The sequence below is a fragment of the Macaca nemestrina genome, chromosome 1, assembly GCF_043159975.1.
Source record: "Macaca nemestrina isolate mMacNem1 chromosome 1, mMacNem.hap1, whole genome shotgun sequence".
NCBI classification, from domain to species: Eukaryota; Metazoa; Chordata; class Mammalia; order Primates; family Cercopithecidae; genus Macaca; species Macaca nemestrina.
Genome location: NC_092125.1, coordinates 213,442,119 through 213,451,395, shown reverse-complemented (window position 1 = coordinate 213,451,395; position 9,277 = coordinate 213,442,119). Strand labels below are relative to the sequence as shown.

The 9,277-nt window shown below is 43.4% G+C and overlaps 1 long non-coding RNA gene and 1 pseudogene across 1 annotated transcript; one reads left to right on the top strand and one right to left on the bottom strand.

Moving 5' to 3' along the window:
* Window positions 1-1,694: 1,694 nt before the first annotated feature.
* On the bottom strand, window positions 1,695-3,133 carry LOC139364025 (uncharacterized). Its single transcript, XR_011625222.1, has 3 exons — window positions 2,763-3,133; window positions 2,371-2,521; window positions 1,695-2,127 (listed from the first exon to the last, which is right to left on the bottom strand). It is a non-coding gene; the product is annotated as an uncharacterized lncRNA (long non-coding RNA).
* Window positions 3,134-3,352: 219 nt separating this feature from the next.
* LOC105483157 (eukaryotic translation initiation factor 4E type 3 pseudogene) lies at window positions 3,353-5,359 on the top strand (annotated as a pseudogene).
* Window positions 5,360-9,277: the final 3,918 nt, after the last annotated feature.

The window sequence follows — 9,277 nt, the reverse complement described above, 5'->3', positions numbered from 1 at the left end:
CCTACTTCTCCCTTTTTTCCAGGGAACTTATCACCTCCTTACACACTCTATAACGTACGTATTTATTATGCTCATTTTATGACCTTTCTCCCCCGTTAGAAAGTAAGCTTGGCTGGGTGCGGTAGCTCAAGCCTGTAATCCCAGCACTTTGGGAGGCCGAGGCAGGTGGATCACTTGAGGTCAGGAGTTCAAGACCAGCCTGGCCAACATGGTGAAACCCCACCTCTACAAAAATACAAAAATTAGCCAGGTGTAGTGGCATGTGCCTGTAATCCCAGTTACTTGGGAGGCTGAGGCAGGAGAATAGCTTGAACCCAGGAGGTGGAGGCTGCAGTGAGCTAAGATCTCGCCACTACATTCCAGCCTGGGTGACAGAGTGAGACTCCTTCTCAAAAATAAAAAATAAAAAATAAAAGATGGTAAGCTTGATGGCAGGAATGTTTGCCTGCTTTGATCACTGATGCATCCTAAAAGCATACAACAGTGTTTGGCACAGAGTAGTTACTCAATAAATATGTGTTGAATTGTTGAATGTATACACAGAAAAGGCAGTAGAAATTTGATTCCAAGGTCTTTGGAAAAGTAACTGAACCAAGCCCCATTAAATAAGCATTGGCTTTCCAGTTTGCTAATATTCTTTCATGGTACCTATGGAGATATGTTGTTCTTCAGCACACTTTTATTTATTTATTTACTTATTTTTTGAGACAAGGTCTCACTCTGTCACCCAGGCTGGAGTGCAGTGGCACAATCAAGGCTCACTGCAGCCTCAGCCTCTCAGGTTCAAGCAATCCTCCTGCCTCAGCCTCCTGAGTAGCTGGGACTTCAGGTGCACACCACCACACCAGCTAGTTTTTAAATTTTTTGTAGAGACAGGATCTCCCTGTGTTGCCCAGGCCAGTCTTGAACTCTTGCACTCAAGTGATTCTCCTGCCTTGGCCTCCCAGAGTGCTAGGATTATAGGCATGAGCCACCATGCCTGACCAGCACAATTTTTTAAAGAGGTAAAAGTATGAGTTAGGAATGATACACTTCCAGTTCTTGACAATATCACAACCAGCAAGGTTGCTGCCTCCCTCCCTCCCCCACTCCTCAGCCCTTTCCCTGGCAGCACCACAGAAAACCTATTTGGTAGTAGAGTGGCAATGGCCAGAGGAAGTGAGAATATGCTAAGGTGCTGTCTTGTTGAAAAGGAAGTTATGCGGCCGGGCGCGGTGGCTCAAGCCTGTAATCCCAGCACTTTGGGAGGCCAAGACGGGCGGATCACAAGGTCAGGAAATCGAGACCATCCTGGCTAACATGGTGAAACCCCGTCTCTACTAAAAATACAAAAAACTAGCCGGGCGAGGTGGCGGGCGCCTGTAGTCCCAGCTACTCCGGAGGCTGAGGCAGGAGAATGGCGTGAACCCGGGAGGCGGAGCTTGCAGTGAGCTGAGACCCGGCCACTGCACTCCAGCCTGGGCGACAGAGCGAGACTCCGTCTCAAAAAAAAAAAAAAAGAAAAGGAAGTTATGTATGTCAATAAACTTCAGAAATTGACAGGGGAAATTAACATAAATACAAACAATAATTATGGCTAACCATTAAAGAAAGAAAAAGGAAAGGAATAATTTTCAAATGAGTAGAAGGAAAAGTGTCAATGTAATAAAAGGCAGAAAAAGAGGGAGTGAGGGAGAAACAAAAATAAAACATAGTGATTGGTCAGGGTTCCATTGCAGACAGCAGTGTCCACCCAGCAGGCCTAACCAGAATGGGCTGACGAGGGTGATCTGGTTGGTTTCAGACACGCTGGAAGGGTTGAGAGGCCAACTCTAGGCTGAACTTCCAGGAATATCCCCTGAATCTCACTGTAAAATGAGCCTAGCTGGAGAGCTTCTGCCACTGCTGCTGACTCAAGACCCTCGCTACCCATGTTGTGGTACAGGAGGCTCCAAGTCACAAAGCTGCTGACACCTGCTTAGCACCCTGAAGCCAGGAGTTGATCTGGAACTAGGGCCTCTGCTGCAGCCGCCTCAGAAGAACCGAAATGCTTCCACCACGATGCAGCCAGAAGAGCTGTGTGGCCACTTCCTCCCAGTGCCTTCCCTTTCTGGTTTGTTTGCATTTTCCTGGCAGAAGCCAGGTGACCTGTGGAAATCCCAGCTGCATGAGAGTCTGGAAATGTCCTCTCTAACCGTCCCGGCTCTAAAGTTCAAGAAGTCATGATGGAAAGAAAGAAGTTTGGAGAGGGGCTGAGTGGGGTCGGTCTTCGGACCTTGCCGCAGTCCACTCACTCTTGGTCACTCAACTTCCATTTCCAACCTGCATTCCCTTCTTAAACTTCCATGAAACAACCACAACATGTTACCTCCCACAGTAATGCAAACGTACCTCAATCAAACAAGAAACACTCGTATTCTTTGCTCAGACAGGGACATCCAAAGCCCCAGCAGTTACTGCTTCCATCTCCCACTGCCGGGAACTTGGGTGATGTTCACTTCTTCTCTGGTTTAGTCACAATCCCATCTTGATATCCTATAATCTGTACATTAAATTGTAAACTTTACTACCAACAAATCACATTATTCAAAACGGTAGAGGAAGAAAGGGAATAATTATAAACGTCAATAAATATATGCATGACAGGCCAGGCAATGATGACTCATGCCTATAATCCCAGCAATTTGGGAGGCCAAGGCGGGTGGACCACTTGAGGCCAGGAGTTCAAGACCAGCCTGGCCAACATGGCAAAACCTCATCTCTACTAAAAATGCAAAAATTACCCGGGCATGGTGGCACATCCCTGTAATCCCAGCTACTCAGGAGGCTGAGGCACAAGAATCGCTTGAATGCAGGAGGCAGAGGTTGCAGTGGGCCAAGATCACACCACTGCACTTCAGTCTGGGCAACAAAGCAAGACTCTGTCTCAAAAAATTAAAAAATTAAAAAAAATAAGTACATGCAATATAATATCACAAATATTTTAACTATTCTGATAGCTATTTCAATACAATTGTTTTGCTTTATAATTATGTGCATTTAAAACTGTTATTTTGGCTGGGTGCGGTGGCTCATGCCTGTAATCCCAGTACTTTGGGAGGCGAGGCAGGCAGATCACAAGGTCAGGAGTTCGAGAACAGCTTGACCAATATGGTGAAACACTGTCTCTACTAAAAATACAAAAATTAGCCGGGCATGGTGTCAGGCGCCTATAATCTCAGCTACTTGGGAGGCTGAGGCAGGAGAATCACTTGAACTCAGGAGGCAGAGGTTGCAGTGAGCCGAGATTACACCATTGTACTCCAGCCTGGGCAACAGAGTGAGATTCCGTGTTAAAAAAAAAAAAAAAAAAAAAAAAAAAAAAAAAAAAAAGATGGCCGCCGCCCCCGAGCCGCCTCTGGGCCTGCAGTAGCTGTCAGCGCTGCACCCCAAACCGGGCGTGGTCCCGCTGCACTCGCCCTGGACCTTCTGGCTCGACAGATCCCTCCCTGGTGCCACAGCAGCTGAGTGCGCATGAAATCTGAAGAAAATCTACACAGTCCAGACAGTACAGATATTCTGGAGTGTGTACAATAATATCCCTCCTGTGACTAGCCTGCCTTTGAGATGCAGTTATCATTTAATGAGAGGAGAGAGGCGACCACTTTGGGAAGAGGAGAGTAATGCAAAGGGCGGCGTATGGACGACGAAAGTCCCCAAGGACAGCACGTCCACAGTTTGGAAACTGTTGCCGTTAGCAACCATCGAGAAACAGTTCACAGACTGTGCTGCAGCAGATGACGAAGTAATAGGAGTTAGTGTCAGTGTTCGGGACCGAGAAGACGTCGTCCAACTCTGGAATGTAAATGCCTCTTAAGTGGGTGAAGCGACTGTTTTAGAAAAGATCTATGAACTTCTGCCCCACATAACTTTTTTTTTCTTTTTTTTTTTTTTTTTTTTTTGAGACGGAGTCTCGCTCTGTCGCCCAGGCTGGAGTGCAGTGGCCGGATCTCAGCTCACTGCAAGCTCCGCCTCCCGGGTTTACGCCATTCTCCTGCCTCAGCCTCCCGAGTAGCTGGGACTACAGGCTCCAGCCACCTCGCCCGGCTAGTTTTTTGTATTTTTTAGTAGAGACAGGGTTTCACCGTTTTAGCCAAGATGGTCTCGATCTCCTGACCTCGTGATCCGCCCGTCTCGGCCTCCGAAAGTGCTGGGCCCACGTAACTTTTAAAGCAGTATTTTATAAACCCCATGAAAAGCATCATGCTTTTGAAGGTGGACGTGGAAAACACTAATTGCACTCTGTAAAGAATTCTTTGTCCTTTGCCGATTGGTTTTGGAATCGGTCTTAACAGGAGGGAGAGTGAAGAGAAGACTTGCGGAAGCCGATGCTGGTCAATTTAGAGTGGGTTTCTGTCCTTGCAGATGGGCAATTAGGACTCAAAGTGGCAGGTGGGATTGAGGGAGATTGTGTGGGTTTCTACCGTCACATTACTTGCTTTTTTAAAAACAACAAAAAAATAAAATAAAAACCTTTTTTTTGGCTTTCTAAATTCTCTGTTCTTTTCACTCTGAATTTTTTTTTTGTGCCCTTTAAAATTCCTTATTCAGCCTAATTATTGTTTTCTACACTCCCCTTTCATTGAGGCATGAGAAATCGGTTTCCCTTTAAGTAGTTCTGCTGTACCTAGTTAATGAGAATATGCATAATCGTGACAATACCGCTTTTGAATACCACACTGTACAAGGAGGAATACTAGCTTGGAGAAACCTGTCTTCTGATTATTTGTTGTGACATATTCCTATATACTGTGAGCTGGGCATTGTTTTTTTCTGTCCCAGGGAAAAGAAAAACCATACTTAATCTGATTTTACACTGATTGCACTCAAATCTTTAATTTTCCTTTTTAAAACTTTTTTTAGCGATAAAAGGAAAATAATAGTTGGATAAAAGGAAAATAATAGTTGGATTGCCTAACATGAAAACTATAATCACAATTCAATATCAGGATGTAAATCAAGCTCTAAGTCTTTGGACCCTTTGTAAAAACATTTCTAATCCGAATTTTAATTTGGCCTTTTCAACCAAAGGCTTAGAGTAGTAGCAAGGGATTTCTCCCAACAGGAAACCTGATGTTTCTGATTTAAAGAGAAAGTGATATTTTAACTGTTTGGATTAAGCTCCTTGCAAAGTTCCGGTGTGTTTATCCACTCAGGGCTTTCCCAGTCAACGCTAACACATTTTGTTAAATGATCGCTTTCCCTGCTCACGTTGTGTGTCATTTCTCATCATCAGCAGTCCTCCAGCCTGGGCAGCTGTCCCCACCCTTTTTCATGTAGGTGCAGGAAGTTACATCTCATTTCCAGGATGCATGTGAACATTTACAAAGTTGAACTTTGAGTGCATTCTGCTCATATTAGTTATTGGGATTGTTGATATACATTGTATTATGCTACCAAAGAAATATTGGTTTTATTAGAAGGAAATGGTCATCCTCTGGACCATGGAGACTTGCTCAGAATACGCCTATTTCCCTCTCCTGACTTTGCCAAGCCTTTTGCTGCTTTTGCCTGATAAAGGGCAGGGCCATTCAGAGACACTTCCCCTAGTTGGCTTGTTTTTGGAGTCACGGGAGCTAGTGTCTGCTCACACATTTTTCAAAAGGGCGGTGCACTCAGAACTTCACTGTACCTGGGATTTTTAATTCCTCTTGCAGTGTTGACCAGCAGAGAGACTCAAGGCTACTTTAAGCCTTCACTATGTGCTCGTAGATAAAAATCTCCATTCAAACATTTTAAAGGACTTTGAACATTATCTGTTTATAGACGTCGTGCCCTTCACTTGGTTAGTAACCACCTCAGCCAGAATCCTTATCGTCATAGGTTTTTTAAAATGCTTTTTTTTCCCCCTAAACTTGAGTTTCCTTAGTGGTTTCAAAATGAAATATGAGAATATCAGATCCCATTAGCAAGAGCCTGGGACTTGTTTCTCCAAACATTGTGCTAACATTCAACTTGTTTTAAAATTATGACTCAAGAATTTTAAAAAATTATTCTGGACACGAATTAAAACTCTTTTTTATAATATAAATATTTTTCTGACAGATTAGAAAAAAGGATATCATTGACTTCACTATAATTGTCATATATATTTCCATAAATAAATGGATTTTGAAGTATTTTTATTTGTTGAACTTTATTTAAAGCATGTGTGATGACATGTTCAACTTTTGCATGTATGTAGCCTTTGAAGTAAAAATAAAATAAATAGGAATGTTAAAAAAAATAAAATAAAAGACAAAAACAAACAAACAAAAAAACTGTTATTTTGGCTAGGTGCGATGGCTCACACCTGTAATTCCAACACTTTGGGAGGCCAAGGCCGGTGGATCACCTGAGGTCAGGAGTTTGAGACCAGCCTGGCCAACATAGTGAAACCCTGTCTCTACTAAAAATGCAAAAATTACCCGGGCGTGGTGGCGCGTGCCTATAATTCCAGCTACTCAGTAGGCTGAGGCAGGAGAATCGCTTGAACCCGGGAGGCGGAGGTTACAGTGAGCAGAGATCGTGCCCCTGCACTACAGCCTGGGTGACAGAGTGAGACTCCATCTCAAAAAAGCGAAATAAAATGAAATAAAACCATTATTTTAAAAAGAGACTCATAGGGCCAGGTGCTGTGGCTCACTCCTCCCAAAGTGCTGTAATCCCAGCACTTTGAGAGGCCAAGGTGGGCAGATCACAAGATCAGGAGGTCGAGAGCAGCCTGGCCAATGTGGTGAAATCCCGGTCTCTACTAAAAATACAAAAATTGGCCAGGCATGGTGTCACGCGCCTGTAGTCCCAGCTATTCAGAAGGCTGAGGCAGGAGAATCACATGAACCGGGGAGGCAGAGGTTGCAGTGAGCCAAGATCATGCCACTGCACTCCATCCAGCCTGAGCAACAGAGCGAAAGTCTGTCTCAAAAAAAAAACAAAAACAAAACGAAAAAAAACCCGGGACTCTTAGGCCTCACCAGGTTGCCAACACAGTCTATAGTAAAATATAGGTTAAGAACTCTTAAAGGGATTCCTAAATTATTAACATTAACATCAGAAAGAAAAGGATATAAGATTTTAGTAAAAAGCATGAGAAATAGAGAGGGACATTATATACAAATAAAAGAGACAATCAAGAAGATATAATGTTAACAAATACATATATATATATATGTACCTAACAATATAGCTTCAAAAGATATAAAGCAGCAACTGATAGGAATACATGGAAAATATATATAAATGAACAGTTGTAGTTGCAGATTTTAACAAACCTCTTCCAGAAACTGATAAATCAGTTAGATGGAAATAAGGGAGATAATCGTTTTTTGAAGAGCATAGTTAATAAAGTCTAAGGCCTCAAGGGATCCTCCCACCTCCCACCTCAGCCTCCCAAAAAGCTGAGATTACGGGTGTGAGTCGTTGCACCCAGCCAATAGTTTAGCTTTTTTTTCTTAAACGAAAACATCAGACTCAGATGGTTTTACAGAAAGATCATACCAAAATGTCAAGGAATGAACTATTCCAGCAAACTCCTCCAGAGGCAAGATAAGATCGTTTTCAAAGGAAATTGAAAAATCGATTCCAAAATTTATATAGAAGAGCAAAAGCCCAACGGGGAGATAAATCTCCAGAAATCAAGACTTCTTGTTTTTTTTTGTTTGTTTGTTTGTTTGTTTTGAGACGGAGTCTTGCTCTGTAGCCCGGGCTGGAGTGCAGTGGCCGGATCTCAGCTCACTGCAAGCTCCGCCTCCCGGGTTTAGGCCATTCTCCTGCCTCAGCCTCCGGAGTAGCTGGGACTACAGGCGCCCGCCACCTCGCCCGGCTAGTTTTTTGTATTTTTAGTAGAGACGGGGTTTCACGGTGTTAGCCAGGATGGTCTCGATCTCCTGACCTCGTGATCCGCCCGTCTCGGCCTCCCAAAGTGCTGGGATTACAGGCTTGAGCCACCGCGCCCGGCCAACTTATTGTTAAACTGTAATAATAAAGATAGGTATGGCATACGTGTAGGAATGAACAAATTCACCAGTGGAACAGAATGGAGAGTCCAAAATCATTCTCACTCAAATAGAATTTCAAATAGAAATTTGAAACTTAACACAGCTGGCATTGCAGATCTCTGGGGAAAGGAGGGAGTATTCAATTAATAGTGCTGAGATAATTGGATATCCATATGGAAAAAATTAAATTGGATCCCTGCCTTATACCGGAATTAATAAAAATTAATTCCAGATGAATGAAAGACTTAAAAGTGAAAAGTAAAACTTTAAAACTTTTGATAGCGGTGGCTCACGCCTCTAGTCCCAGCACTTTGGGAGGCCAAGCTGGGTGGATCACCTGAGACCAGCTTGGCCAATATGGCAAAACCCTGTCTCTACCAAAAATGCAAAAAATCAGCCGGGCATGGTGGCACGTGCCTGTAGTCCCAGCTACTTGGGAGGCTGAGGCAGGAGAATCGCCTGAGCCAGAGAGGCAGAGGTTGCAGTGAGTTGAGACTGCACCACAGCACTCCAGCCTGGACAACAGAGTAAGTGAGACTTTGTCTCAAAAATAATAATAATAATAATAATAATAAATAAATAAAACTTTTCAAAATATATCTTCATTCCAATCTTCTTATGGATACAGGTAAGAGTGTCTCTGTTGACCTAGGGCTGGAATCATTGAATCTCAAGGTAAGCGCATACCTAATTTTACTGAGCCCTGCTAAGTTACTCTCCAGAAGGTTGCACCAGTTGAAAATCCCAGCAGCAGTGCAGGAGGACTCAAGTCTCTCCTCATCTTTGCCAACCCTTATCATTATCCAATTTTTTTTTTTTTTTTTTTTTTTGCCATTCTGATGAGTGTAAAGTGACATCTCACTGTCTTAATTTCATCTCTGTGAATACTTTAAAATGTCGTACAAATACTTCCCTTTCTGTAAATTGCCCATCCATATCTTTTGCCCGTCTCCCTATAGAGTTCCTTGTCTTTTTCTTGTTGGTTTGTCATGCATCCCTTACATAGTCACTATATTAATTATTCGCAATCATTTCAGTCATCGAAAAGAGTTTTTGTTTTTTTGTTTTGTTTTGTTTTGTTTGACGGAGTCTCAACTCTGTCACCCAGGTTAGAGTGCGGTGGCTCAGTCATGGCTCACTGCAACCTCAGCCTCCCTGGGCTCAAACCATCCTCTCACCTCAGCTTCCTGAGTAGCTGGGACTACTACTCAGTAGAGATGTCGGCATGTTGCCCAGGCTGGTCTGGAACTCCTGGCCTCTAGTGATCCTCCCACCTCAGACTC